General features: G+C 39.5%; 1 protein-coding gene across 1 annotated transcript in view; it reads right to left on the reverse strand.

Moving 5' to 3' along the window:
• RABGAP1L (RAB GTPase activating protein 1 like) overlaps positions 1-15,411 on the reverse strand; it is a gene marked incomplete at its 5' end in the record, with an annotated part of 208,595 nt that overhangs the window by 148,363 nt on the left and 44,821 nt on the right. The gene's annotated exons all lie outside the window — the stretch shown is intronic.

Raw genomic sequence — 15,411 nt, forward strand, 5'->3', positions numbered from 1 at the left:
ATAGACTCACCACTGTTTGGGTATGAATAATGAATTTTATTTGGAGGGAGACGGGTGGGGGACAAGGCAGGTCTGTCCTCTGACTCCCAAGAAAGCAAACATACATCTCGCATACAATGAGGAAGATTACGTCTATTCCTTTGAAAATGAAAATAATTTAAGGAGATAATTTGGAGACTTATGTCAATATTCACAATTCCTTCCAACACTTATAGTCCATTACAATTATTAATGCCAAAAAGCATAATTCAAGGTCCCCACCGACAAAATAAATCCTCTTGAATTTAACTTCAGCAGTAGTAATTTAAAATCAGCATCTTTGGAAACTCTGCCATATCTGCTCCAGTGGGTCAGTACACAGGAGTCCACAGCTCTATCCATGACATTGCTCACCTCGGTAGCAACACCTGAATCATTCCACAAACCCTCATACAACGAGAACAGAAACTTCCATCTGCATTCTGCTGGGAAGCTAATGAAATGCTGATTTGACTAGAAAAGCTGCCATTGTTTACTACTCCATTATTCTGTTATTCGGCTTCATCTTCTACGTAGTTTTAGGGTTTCTATATTTATTAGATGATCAGCATCATAAACAGTTGCTTTAAAAAATGTTCTTTGAATTGCAGGACATTACCTTGCTCATTTTATTCACAGTTATGGAGAAAGGAAACATTAAAAGAAAGCATCTTCTGTGCTCAGTTTTAAGTAAATGCTTGATTAGTTCAGGAATCATTAGGCAGGTAATTAATTGTATACAATCTTGCTTTTTAAAAGGCCCCTAAACTGTTAAAACCATCTTTCATCCTAGAGTTCCTGAGACTAGAAGACTGGCAGTGAAAATTAATGAATCCACAGAAAATGATCTCCAAGGTCATTCAGATATTACGCTGGCGTTTGCTTTAAGTCTCTTTAAAAGTACCAGAATCTTTCTGATGTTTTTGATAGTCCTTGTTGTGTCTTCAGGAGGAATTTCAGGTACTAGAAAAGAAAAATTTCCCATTCTGTTGCAGCAGTTTGAGAGAAAGCATTCTTTTTGGAGTTAATTTCCTGCCGTGCATCGCCACGCTGTACAGAAAGTCCTTTCGATTTTATAACATCCCAGAATATTTCCGGCTATTCCTTCCCTTTGTCTATAAAGCAACAAAACACGTATCAAATCACTACTTTCTCTAATTCTTGGTTAAAGCAAGGCAGCAATCTCTCTCACCTACACGCATCCTTATCAGCCGCTGCGACGAACTGCTTGACAGGGGAGTCCTACTTACTGTGGCGCGGCTGGAGCTTCTGTCGCTGTTTCTCTCCTTCCCCCTTGAAATTACTGCTTGCACCTGAGTCCGCTCCTCCTCCCTCTCCCCCTCCTCCTCTCCCCAGCCGATGCAGCCGAGCCGGGCGCTGCAAAGGTGACCGGCCCCCCCGGCCCCGCCAATGGCCGCGCCGCTGTCACTTGGTAACGGCGGCCGGGCCGGCGGCGCCCCCCGCAGCGCGGCGGGGGAACGGAGCCGAGCGGGGCCGAACGGAGCCGAGCGGGGCCGAGCGGACCCGAACGGAACGGCTGTGGGAGCGGGAAAGCTGCCGTGGGGGTCAAGGTTCCAAGTGTTGGGACCCGCTCGTTCCAACAGCCGAGCTCCAAACCCCACTGGATGCCAAAGATTTAAAGAATGTTTGAAGTCCAGAGGATATACACACACACGCACACACAAACACACCCCCGCCCCTCAAATAAATCACATTTCAATCCGGTCCACCCAACTCCCTATAGCTGTGTAGGTTATTTTAGAAACCGCCATCACCACCTCACTAAAAATGTTCATTAAGAGTTATTCTCAGATGGCTAATTTCCTGTGCATCTCTTACTTTGCGAAGCTAAACATTTACAGGCAATGTCGATTTGCTGTGGTTTGACATAAATTTTGTCCTGCTTTAAAGACAAAATTACGGTCCTCTAAAAATTAATTATTTTCATACTTAAGGCAGATTTATTTTAGAACTCATCTGCAACTGGTTTCAATACCGTACCAATGTTTAATTGCTCCACGCAATAGCAAACATCGGTTTTAGTACAAATACTTGTGAGTAACACGTTTTTCAAAGCACAGACTTTTAAACCCAATTAACTGATCTCTCCATTCATGCAAATAGATGCTGTTATTCCCCAGTTAAGGACTCGGAACTTTTGTTTACTTCGTGCTTCCTAAAAATAAAACCAGTAGCAGAAGTACAATCATCAAAGTTATCTTGCACAGATATTCCACACGTCCTTAGACACAGAAACAGCAAATTTAGGTACCAAACAGTATTCTGGGCTAGATCAGCAAAATACATGTGTCAAGAATGGTATCGGAGGCTTTAACAAACTAAGTCAGTAGAAACTAGAGTGATTTAAATTCTTCTAGTTCCAAGGCAAACCACAGGCAAAATTTTAATAAGCTGCTCCTGGGTTAACATCTTGTATTTCGAGTATAGCCTGGAGCAAAGATCCAAGCCTGAGTGACAAGTCTGTAGAAATGTGAAGCAGCATAAAATGCAGCAGTGTGAGAACGGCTCGCAATAACGGCGTGTGATAATGCCAAATTCCTCCATCGAAGGATTTAAGAAAAAAAATTAAAACCACTCCCAACACCTCCGAACTGTAAATGGCTGCAACAACAGATTTAATGACTAAATTTAGTCCCCGAGTACAGCTTTAAGCCATAGCTATCCATACCACGGGCGGAACAATAGGAAGCAATTTTTATTCCTCCTCTTCCCACTCCTCCCGCGGGGAGGAGGAGGAGAACAGCACCGGTGTGCACAGGAATGGCAGCTCCTGGGGGGCTCCATAGAAACAAAGGGACAAAACACCTTAACATGGATACTAGGAACCTCAAAGACACCGGAGAACATTAGATAAACAAAGGTAAAGCCTAAAATTAAGTGGACCACAGAAACGACATGCTCAGTCATCCTACTTCAGGCAGATTTGAATACTGGCGACTCCTAAAGCTTTCAAACCTTGTGGCGACCACTGAGTCACCTTGTGGACAGGTCAGACCTGCAAAACTGCCCAAAACCCTGCGCTCAGCGTTCTCAACCCTGGCAACAAGCACCCACGTCAGCCAAATGTGTCAGGTCTTGCACAAGAAATCCACATACTGCTAAGCAGGTAAGAGGGAACAGAAAAATCGATGGCAACGTCTGCTGGTTGGTTTTCAATGCAGGTAAAATGCTTCCCTGTCATGAATTACAATTAAACGGGCAAAATGATTTAAAAAAACCCCAGTGATTTCTTTGTGGAAATACAAGCAGGCTTCCTTCACTACAAAGAGAAAACAAATAAAGTCATGCTGCAAGCTGCCAGTGGCTTTATCACCTCAGCTTCTCCCGGTGGCATTTTCTAAGGAGCAGCAGCGCAAACTTCAACAGACCGACTGCACTGACTTGTACTGCATTTTACGTATATATGGAGGCAAGTGTAAATTAAAGCAGAAATCAGTTAGTCCTGACAAAACTATGACATTGCAGACAGAATTTTACAAGATGTGGCAATACTGGAATGTTCTATGGGAGGCCGCACATTAAAAAGCTATAAGGAGAACGTTTTCTATCTGCAGGTTAGAGACATCATAGGGACTCTTGCACAGTTTTAAACTGTGCTTCAGGATTTTTTTTTAAATTTGCATATAAAGAAAAGGAAGTGAGAAAGACAGAACTGTTGGAAGAATTTAATGGCTGTCACCAAGGCAGTATTTTATATGGCACATAAATTGCATAGCTGGTTACGTCCATCGGAAGGACTGAGTACTCTTCTTCAAGCTGAATAGAAGGAGCAATTCCACACCTTCTTTATGAGTTACATCAGCTAGAAACAACAGAAGCTACCACCCAAAACAGAAGGCTCTCACCATCTGATCCTGCTGAAAACAGAGGAGATGCAGGAGCTCGAGCTTTGTGTGTGAAAAGAGCCTGTGAAAGCAGCGGTGACGTGTGGGACCCTGTAAGGACGAGAGATAAAGCTTCTCAGACAGAAAAAGTCCATGCAGGGGTAGATTTGGAAGCTCCATTCAAGGAAACAATCTATTACTCATTTCTTCTATTTGGACAGGAATAGCAATATTTGTTTTCTGTGTATCTTTTTTTTTTTTTGTACGGCAACAGGACTGACAGAAGCAATTCCTGCCGCGCACAAAGACGCGTCTCGGTCGCACCACTCATGTCTAGTTTGAAGTCTTTCAGGACTGTCTTTGTTAAAATATTGGATGGACAGCTGGATTAAATGGACAACAATCATTCCTGTAAAATCTTTTTAAAAAGGCATTGATCAGAGCAGGGAGATGCAGCTGAGAGCGTGGGATGAAGAACATAATAGTTACTTATTTCGATGCAGACCTGAATGACAATGTTGACATATAAACCACCTCCTTACCTTTCTTTCTTCTGCCCAACCTTTTTTTTTTTTTAAAGTATTATTTTCTTTTATCCACTTTCACCTTAACCTACAGAACAAAGGTGTTTCTTCAGTTTGCTTTATTTTTATCTCAACCGCCTCTGGCATTTCCCTGTCCACCACATCGTATGGACACTCTGGTTTTGTTTTTAATGCCTCCAGAAAAATTCTGTTCTATAAAGCTTGCAACTTGGAGTGCAGCCTAAAGATCAAGTAAAGGAAGAAAAATAAGTAGTTGCCTAAAAAATATTGTGTGTGTGTATGTGTTTGTTTGTTGGGGTTTTTTTTACATCAGACTAGTGTTTGAGGTTGCTCTCTGAAGTCATATTGGTTCTGTATTTAGGGCAGAAATCAGTTTGTTATTTGGAATATAAAGGCTCTTTACAAAATCCACCCACTACAGCCGTCTATTTAAAAAACTGCCACGAAGAGCTCTAGCTTACACAGAACACACAGAATTTTCACCTGAGTAAAGGCACATAATATGAGATATAAAAGGTATACACATAGATGCATAAATGCATTCTTTTTTTTCTCAAAATAATCTTCTTAATCTAATAATTTAAGACTTCTTGAAACACTTCACATTTGAAGGCACATCGGGATATCTAAGCACAGCTCAAAGCAAGGCCAGCACCAAAGTCGGGTCCAATAGCTTGCATGGGCTGCGCTTCCAACATTCAACCACTCGCAATGTGATGTACAATTTTTCTTGCTACAGTTTGTCTTCATGGTCACCAAGACTAAACAGATTCAGGACAGTGGTAAAAACCCAAAAGTGTTAGTTCTCAAGGAAACTCCGGTATCTTGTAGAAAGTTTAAACCCGTGAAATATTTCTCCGCCTGATATTCTCATTTCTCAGTTTTGCTATCACAGATTGGTTTCCTTCCCTTCTCCCTCCCACCTCATGATCATAAAAAATGCCATAGATCATTTTACAATGCTACGGCCCACATACCCCTGTGACTGCAAGAAAGATCAAGCAATACCAGTTCCACAGCTACGTTTTTGAAATGCAGATGCTCTTGTGAAGCACCTACCTCACTGCTACAGGGAAAAAAATATGCCCAAAGCCTACACAAACCTTTTCTGCATTAGAGGCAAACCAGAATTTGATAGCAGTGATGGAGCAGGTTCTGTAAGATGGAGAAGAAGGAAGGGGTTGGTATAATTTGGTGGAGGGGGAGTTCACGTCACCTAGTAACATTATTCCTGTATTTAATAAACGTTAAGCAAAATTTTGGCATAAATTGCTACAAAATCCCTTTAAACATTACTACTGTGATCTTATGGATTAGATGGTTACTTTTCTGAATTTTACGTTAAAGAACATTCTTCTTCAGGAAGAGCTTCCCTCAAGATGATATTGATGCCCCTACGACAAATGGAATTCACTTTATAAGCTCAATTCAGAGTGACAAATACCACCACACTTCTGTGCCTCCAATCAATAGAAATAAAACACCTGCAATAAACTATCTATCAAGAACTGAAATGCTGTGAAGTGTAATGAATGGTGATAACTAGCATTTTTCAGGAATTAAACACAGTATTTACTTTAACAGCGCTTAAGCTACATAAGGATGCTATTTCATAACTGACCACATATGGTAAGAAAAGCTCGGCTTTTTCTTTAGCTCCCGCTTTCAGTGTGTGTCTGATGTTCAATCAGTGGGTTGTGGAAACTCATGGACAGGCTCAAAGAACATGTGTCCCCTTCAAAATTGTCCCTATATGTTTCAGGTACTGTCCCAAACCCCATGTGCTGTCCATGCAGCTGTCCTAACACAAACCAGCCTCTGCGCATGGAAGGACATTCCAGTGAACGAGAAGGAGCTAGCTATTAATTACACTGCTTTCCAAAGACAATTAACATTTTCACCTGTTAAATCACAGCACAAAAGACAGCAATTAAGAGAGCTGTAAATGAAGAAAAACTGAAATGTACAGAATAGCCTGAACAGTGCAGAAAGTATTACCCTTTCTTTTCCTGTGGGAATCAATTCTCATATTTTAAAATAATACTTCAGAGATTATTTTAATACTGTGCTCATTTAAACTTTTTAGAGACATGTTTTGACATAGTTGTGTTTTTCCTAATGCTTTTGTCTATGTCAAGCCAGGACTTACCTTCCATGGATATTGGTATTCGAAAAGCACATCACAACTGGGCACCAAGACAGCGTGTGTTCTAAAGGATTCCCACTGACGTGGCAGAAGCAGGAGCTCAGTCAATATTAGTGGTAATTCCATTTCAGCAGAGTTAGAATACCAGATTTTAAGGAGACTAAAAAAAAAAAAAATCCCCAAATCCCAACCTATTTTGATTTGTCATATACCCCAAGCCAAAGAGCTCTCTTTAACTACAGAACGGCCTTTTAAAATACAACTCATTTTTATTTAATTAGTTCAAATGACGAATAATTTATTGTGGCCTTAGCCAAGTGCTATGGCCTGAGCAAAAGCAGCTACTAAGATATGAACACAAGGATCAAAACCAGATACATTTGTCAGTCTTTCCAAATCATCAGTTTGGAGGCACCCAAGAATAAAGTTGAAGTACATGCAAATGTGACTTTCATTCTTCATTGCCTTTTGAAAGCAAACAAACAAAACCAGTTTCATCTAATATTATTTCTTTACGTTCTCCCAAGAGCTTTCAGTTCTCTTTCCCCTCAAAGCATCCCGCAGAACTCAAAGCCAAGGCCACACATGCACCAGCTGCTGTATGATCAACGCTACATGTGCTTCCACATCCTTCAGCATCTCACACCACACTACAGCAAAACTGTGACAAAACCCTCCACACCGTAACCTTTGGAAACTTATTTTTAATCTGTCCCGTAAGCTACAACATGCACATGATTTATATTTTCAAAAACAGATTAAAACCCTTCAGAATTATCCACTTCACTCCGATTGTCTTTTCTAAAAGTTATTAACCAGCAGCTCAGGTGATGTGACCAATTCCCGGCCGTGTGTCAAGAACAGATTCAAATCCACTTTCCGTGGATGCACCTGAGGTTAAATCATCGCCGCACATTCTCCCAGAACATTCAGTTTAATCTGGACGGGCTCCCTGGAAGCACATGCCTGGTCACATGGACAATTTACATTTTGATTTGCGTACATAATTGGCACATTCCACCCCAAACTTTTCCTTTAATAGATTTTTTAAAATAGTGCTTCCTCAAGGAGACAAAAGGTGGCTCAGAAAAACACTGAACAACTAGGCTAATTTAGGAGAAGTCGTCGTAGCTACAAATGTTGGTGCAGACAAAAAGCAGTTAGGAACTAAAGACTCACTTTTGGGGTTAGTGAGGAGCCGGCGGTACTGATCCCAAACTTAGACTAGTAAATCCAATCCCACTGTTTCTTGAGAACAATAAAGCTGGAAAGAATCAAATTGTGAATTTTAGAAAACCATCTTTAAACAAAGTGTTACTCAGTATTACTATTCTACCATTTTTGTGAAGAAATGGAGAAGAGGAACATGGAAAGGATATGGCACGAAATCTATTTATGAACTGAAGCGTGGCACAATTTCTTTTTATAGATTTTAAGTTCAGCTTCGTTTAGACCAAATTTTCCTCCCAGCTGGAACTGCTGAATAGGTATCGGTTATATTCTCTTACAGCACGGAGTCTATATCAGCGCAGACTTGCATCAATAACCATATATGAGAAAGGAGCAGGAATAGCTTCCTACCAGGAGCAGTCTAGAGGGAAAATTCTGCCCACAGGAGCAGTTGAAGTAGATTCCTGGGTAACTCACAGGCACGGAACCAGCAATGTGTGGAAAATGCCGCTGAACGCGAGAGCTACCGATTTCTTTCTTTCCCCCCAGAATTAAAAATTAACTAATTAAAATTTATAAAATCATCTCATATCTGATAACTATGTTTCAAGATTAATAACATCTAAACACATTCAACTTTCAGCAGCTAGCAAATTTTCTCTTAAATTAGTTTGATTGTATTAGATAATGAGGACGTTTATATTTATAGCGAGAAATTGGCACATGTAAAATGTTATGTGAGCTGAGAAATTATTTTTTTATTCAAAAAGAAATACCAAACTTGACATTATTTGCTACCTCTAAGAAAATAAAATGAACTTATAGTTTATCAGTACTAAAAATGGGTTCAATATAAAGACAGCATTTTTCAGAGAACCTACAAGTCCTTTTGGAAAGGACGATATCAGAGAATACGAAAGATTAAGTCCAACTTCTTTCACCAATATTAAATTCACACACAAACCTTTCCCCTCTACTCAAAATTATGGTTTGAAGGTAAAGGTCAATCTCTTCATTTCTATATTTTACAGTTATACCCCACATAACTTCCCAAAACTCAGCACATCATGACACTGAACTCAACGCTGGCCTCTTAACTAAGGGAAGCGCTGGGTCCTCCTGCTGTGTGTGTGTAGGGCGGCAGTGCCATCGTTTTTCTATGGCCACTAGAGAATGAATTTGGCTGGAAAAGACACGCAGCGTGTTTCCCGAACACCCTTCTCCCCAGCATCTCCATCACATCTGCTGCAGGAGCAGTCTGAGAGTGATTTGTCCTCATATTTTTAGTGAAAGATCAAGAATGACACGACAAAAATGGAGTTACTTGCTGCAAAACTTCAAGAGTAATCTTTAAAGCCATCTTACAGTAAGGGAGAAGAAAACAACCAGAAAGAGGGACAGCTTTCAATTGCATAAAGAAAAATGCTTCTTGTAGCAGCAGTAGTTGCCTATACCTTATTTATAGCCATTCCATGTAATGAAATAAAGATATTGGAAATTACTCCAACAGTTATGGTTTTCTAGTACATTAACTACAACACATAAAAATGAAACCCCAACAGCAATTTTCTACAGGGGCTTTATACAGTGACTTGCATTAATTTTTCTGTATAACTTATGAAAATACTCGCAAGTCAACAAACTGCCACAGAAATGGAATAAGGCTAGATTAAAAACCAAATGTTTTTCAGCTTAAGTTCTAACCAAAGTGCTCAGAGGGGCAGAGCTTTGCTACATGTCCTTCTCCCCCACCAGCCCAAGAAGGTTCCTTATAAAACAAAGCAAAAAAAGTGAGGAAAAAACTGGTGACATTCAAAAAGCTATATTTTATTGTTATGGCAACTGATGTGCTAAAAATAAAGAAATAAAGTTGTTATGGCAACTAGAATTTTAAAGGCAGTCAAAAGTAGAATAATCAAACATTCTGCTGGCTTAAGATGTAACGTCTATGACTCAATTTGGAGAAAGAGCTTCAGAGGCAAGTAGTGCTTGGGGTTTTTTTGGGATTCTGCTTTGGAGATCACAATTAGTACAAGTTGCAGAGAACCCAACAGAGTACAAGGGAGGAAATCAAGGTGAACAAAAAATTAGTCGTTCAAAGTTCTCACTGGCAGTAGGATGAAACACACACCCTATGACGCTTAGTTAACATCCTGGCAACCTCACCTGTATCCTTAAAATCTATATGCTCATTATCAACATAAACAGCAATGGGACAGTATTTATGTCACCCATCCCAATGATCAAAAGACACTATATAACTAAAAGCTACTTAAGGATTTTAAATTAAGTACTGAAAAGTTAGGGAACACCAAAATTAATCTGTCTGAAGAAGCAGAGTTCTGCCCCTCTGTATGTATGGAATTATAAAGATGAGTATAATTACAAGATCATAACATATTGAAGTTTCTGATACGTGCCTGATCATCATTAGAGGGCTCCCAGCTATACAAGCATTTCCACGAAAATCGTAGAGAACTTGCTGTCTCCCATCCAACAGTTGTCAGATTGTCAAAATAGCTACTTTAGTTTAAAAAATTAATAGAACTGTGTGCACTGTGAAATGTTCCACAGACCATACTTCGATAACCCTTAATTAATACTAAGCAAAGTATTTAACACATACTTCAGAGAATTATGACTAGAAACAGTAACTTATACTGGCAATATTTGCACTGGAACCATGTACGTAGCATGTGTTCGCATCTCAGTGTCAGCTAATATTTTAGCAAAGGATGTGCCTTGTATTTTATCTTTGCTGCAGTTAATCAAAGTTCCTACCAGTGTTCCTCAGGACTATTTTCAGGCTCATATGAGGAGGCCATGAGCACTTTCAACATGCGGGAGCAGCATGGCCAACAACACACATCTAAGGCAGGTTCCTCCTTCACTTTTACTAAAAGGAAAAGAATCAGGTTAACTCCTTATTGCAGCATAAAAATCAAGACGTCCACCAGAAACTCAAACAACACACAAAGGAGTGCAACAAGGATCACACAGATAAATTTCAGTATATCTTTGCAGTTTTGCTTCCTCAGCCTGAGTATTTATCCTTGAGGCTGGATACACAATGAACTCATTCCCTCTTAAGCATCACATGAAGCCACAAGTGTTTCTAGAGAAGCAAATAATGTAAGAAAAGATGTTAACTGGGGAATCTGTGACAAAGTCAACAGTTTCTTCAAAGGAACCTCCATGTGCAACAGTTACTACAAATAAATTTTCCTGAGTCAGGATAAATCTTAGACATAAAAATATCAAGTCTTTAAATCACAATTTAGAAGTATTCTGTCCAATGGTTAGGTTAAAGGAGCCAGGCTGCATATTTTCAAGGTTTGTTACTGACTCAAACAGCTACTAAAGACATAAGAGATGCTGTTCTGAGCTTTCTGTGAAATCAGTTTCTTCATTTTATAATATTCTAAACTTAATCAAATGCACGGTTGCCTGAAATATAAGTCTTTAAAAGTTGAAAGAAAGTGTGCAGCAGTTCAAATATCAGTCCATTTAACCAATGTTAATGTAAATCCATTGCTTGCCTTCAGCACCTGGGGTCACATTTGTGATAGCAGGTATAGCCACTCTGCACTGAATATATATAAATATAATTACATAGAAAAACATCCCCAAATAAAATCTATTCAAACGTCTGCAGGCACATTTTATCCCTAGCATGTGTTTCTATATTTTCAGTTTTCCTTAAAAGAAGAACTCGAGTGCAAGCATTTTCCTAGAAAGGCAAAGCAAATCCTGGAGGGTGTGCCAACAAACACCAAAAGCGCTTTCTGAAATTACATTGACCATGAATGAAAGAAAGGCGGCATCGTTCCAAAAGGTACCTCTAGTTCCTTTGCCATACAGGTAATGAGAAGCACACTTCAATGACAGAGCAGCGTTCCATTAACCTAACGAAGGGCCGGCCTGTCCCCGCTGCCCTGTGCCAGCTCTGTGCTCCCACCCCGCAATTCCACCACCTACACAACAAATCCAGCTCAGCTGCAGCACAGAAACGGGGGAAAGAGGTTTTCTAAAGAAAAATCTACAAATTACTGAGATGTATCAGCCTTGCAATCTCTAGATGGAGTGTATGCAAGGCTTGACACCGCACCCCCCGTACACAACAATTTCATTTTAGATTCAAGCCATATATTGTATTACCTAGCCCAAAAAAGGTTCTCTTTTGGAACTGGATTGCTTCTGAGACAAACCAGCCATATGAAGATGGCTCTGTCATGTGCAGCGTTTGATTAAAAAGCATGAAGCTCCACATCATCAGTATTCAGCTATCACTTTAAAAAACAACACATGAAAATTCGCAACAAGAAAAAAAATTCTTAGCTGCTAAAATATGTGGGTATGTCCATAGAAACCTACACAAAAGATTATTAGAGAATACGGAGTATATGCACTGGCACATGGCAATTGATCTCCTTTTGGTTACTTTACCTCAGCAGCTGCGAATTTGCTTGCTGATAGTGGAAATTACTCTTAATTGGTATGAGCATACTCATCACTACAAAGGGGAAAAATGTTTAAGGGCTACAGGCTGTAAAGAAGATCCATAGGTCTCTTATCTCTTCTGAAGTGATTACTGTAAAATGCACTTAATACCAGCTCAGCCCCTTAGAAGAATAACCTAAAGAACATACAAATCATATTGTCATTTTGGGTTTTATCATAAAGAAGTCAGATATAAATTTAGGTAGCAAAAGGTGTCAGAACTCACCCCTATATTCAATTCCAGGTTGAATTTAAGTGATGCATTCATCACTCATGTATGCTTTAATTTTTCTACACATGCAGCTCAAGTCTTTCTGGGTTTTGTGACTGTTTCAATTACTGTGAATTGCCCATTGCCAGCCACACGCTGCTACGGTAACAACAGGCTTCAATAAAATGTTGACCACCGGTACTTTTGTTAACAAAGGCATTTTAAGAAACTTTGAAACACCAACTGTGATTCTTTGCAGAAATAAAAAAGCTAGATATAAAATATACTTTTGGATCCTTTGATTCCTAGTCTTTGTAAGCATTTAGAGCTCTCTGCTTCATTCTTACAGCATCAAACATTAACATATTGAAACCAGCAATTAATAATCAGGAAAAGGTGGTTTGCTCTCTTAAATAAATGTAGTTGAGATTTTTTTTAAGCATTAACTTCTATAAAACAATCACAGGAAATACCACCTATTTTAAAGACTGATTTCTGCATCTTTTTCTGGGTAAGTGCAGGACCCCAGATGGGGCTTGCAGAGGAAGCAGCTCCTGATGGTTCAAAACAACCTTTCAGAATCACACAACAGAACCTACAAGGGGGTTGCTCTCAGCTTTAACTCAGGCACAAACCATTCCAAATACAAATTACAGCTGGAAATTCAGATTTTCCAGAGACATAGTCATTTTCAGATAGAGTCGCTGTGTTTGGCCAGCGTGGTGCTTCAGCACCGCAGGGACACGCAAACGGTCCCGTTTCAAAGTCAGACCGAGGCTGCCCAGAAATTCTTTTGCAGAGTAACGTTACTGTTTATTCACATGTGCAATGACAGAAATCAGCCTTACAAACAAGACATTTAAAATCCAAGTACGCTGATTTCCCACGCAGTCTTCTGATTTCCAGAACGTGGATGCTGTACGGATAATCCCACCCCGTTGCTCTCATACCACCTGCTCCGTTATGGGAAGACACAAACTCCGATGCTCTGTCCCTTCCTCTCGCCTTCACCAGCTTCAGCCATTGGGAGACGCAGCCTCCCAAGTGCCAGTACTGCAACCTCTGGAAGCAGGGGATGCTCAGGAAGAAGTGAGTTTTAGACAAAAGAGCAATACCCAGAGAACGCTGACTGTTTAAAGAAAAATAAATAATGTTCTCAGGAAGTGCAGCAATGGTCCACATACATAATTATTTGCTTCATCTAAGCCCTACACTGCAACAGATAGATGCATATGTACAGAATGGATATGCATTAGGTAAAGACAACACGCACTGCAGAGAACTTCAGAGTGATCCAGCGTTACTTGGTACTGTGGAATAACGCTGTTTAAAACATCATCTTACCACCCATCATTTCAGCATCATCAGCTACAAGAAACCCAAACACCTATTAACAAACCAGTATTCAAGTTAAACTAGGATACCTCTTCATGTTTTATCTACAAAGGAGTATCACGGATTTTTAAAACAAGCTGCGAGGTGCCAAACATTTATAATACCAGAACCAGCAGCTCTTCCTGCACACCTTGCTGTAAAGAGACCGTGAGACAGAGACCTGCCCGCTCCGTCCTCCCCAACAAACGCTTATTGGCATCAATAAACATATATCTGGTGTCCATGAGACTATTTTAATATCAGTTCTTCCAGTAACCATCATTTCAACCCATTCGGGCCATAATACTGATTTTACCCGCCGTTTTATCAGTCGATTTGAAATGATGGGCAACTATGCTCCCCTGTTTTTGCAGATAAGGGTTTATAAATTCACACAGACCGATGAGAACGCCGTCCCCAAGGGGGGAAATGCAAATCTCATTTGCGCTCTACCCTTCAGAATAAAGGTGTCAATTTATGTGACTCTGAGAGCCAGCAGGTTGTACAGCACCCCAGAGCCAGGAACTGTATTGGGAGTGTCATTTTAGTGCTATTGTAAGTGGTTATGTACAGAAAAGAAATGGCAGGAAAATTCTTAATGTGGCAGATCTTATTACAATTTTATGCAGGCCCTGAAAAAAATATTATTGGCATTATTTTCCACCTTAAATATAATACATAAAAATTAAATTTAAGATGACAGAAAAATAAAAATTACTAAGGGATGCTACTCCCGTTTTTCCTGAAAAGAGCTGTCATGAAATTGAAGAATTTCTTTGAAGACAGACTGAGCGCAAGATTCTTCCTTTTGTGCACAGTAAATTGAAAGCTTTTCTCCAGATGAGCTCTAAATGAATCAAAACTTGGCAAATTAAGTTCACCTTAGGGACACTATATTCCTGACTCTGTAAGAGTAATCTTAACAGTTACTATGAAACTAGGTACCCTGGTACATTCATAATAAACTAAACCTTTTATCTGAATTTAAATGAAGCTATTTAAAGAATTAAAATTCTGTCAACTTCTGCTCTTCAGAGGCAAGACTTTTTCAATAATTTCTAATAAGTATTTTCAGTTCATATAATACTTTATTATTCCACAATAGGCAGCACCACTAAAATGATTCAAACAGGTAGAAGACCTAACCGTCAGCACTAACAGTTATACCGAAAATGAAGCATCAAACCAGCATCTGATCTGCTTTTTCTCTACAGAACACATTAAGTTATAAAAATATCAAGAACCTCTTGCCAAGAAATGAACCATCTCAGTTTAAGAGAAGAGGTAACTTAAAGTCATCCTATCCTTACCCTTTCAGAAAAGGCGGAGAAAAGTGAAACTTAAGATACTGAATTTAAAAGAAACATGAAAGCGGAAAAGTTGCACATCTCAAAGTGATTAGTTCCTCTAGAACTGCTTTGCTTAATATCTAAGTATCTCATTCAAAAAGAAATAAACCAGGTATTTTAGTCAACTGAAAAAAAAAAAAATCACTATTTTTATGATGCTAATTGATCCTTATGTAATAGGATATTTCATAATTAATAAGCATATAGCTATATAATTCTTGATATCCAATCTCTCTACAAGTTAGCAGAGACT

Source organism: Nesoenas mayeri, assembly GCF_963082525.1.
Source record: "Nesoenas mayeri genome assembly, chromosome: 8".
Lineage (NCBI taxonomy): Eukaryota > Metazoa > Chordata > Aves > Columbiformes > Columbidae > Nesoenas > Nesoenas mayeri.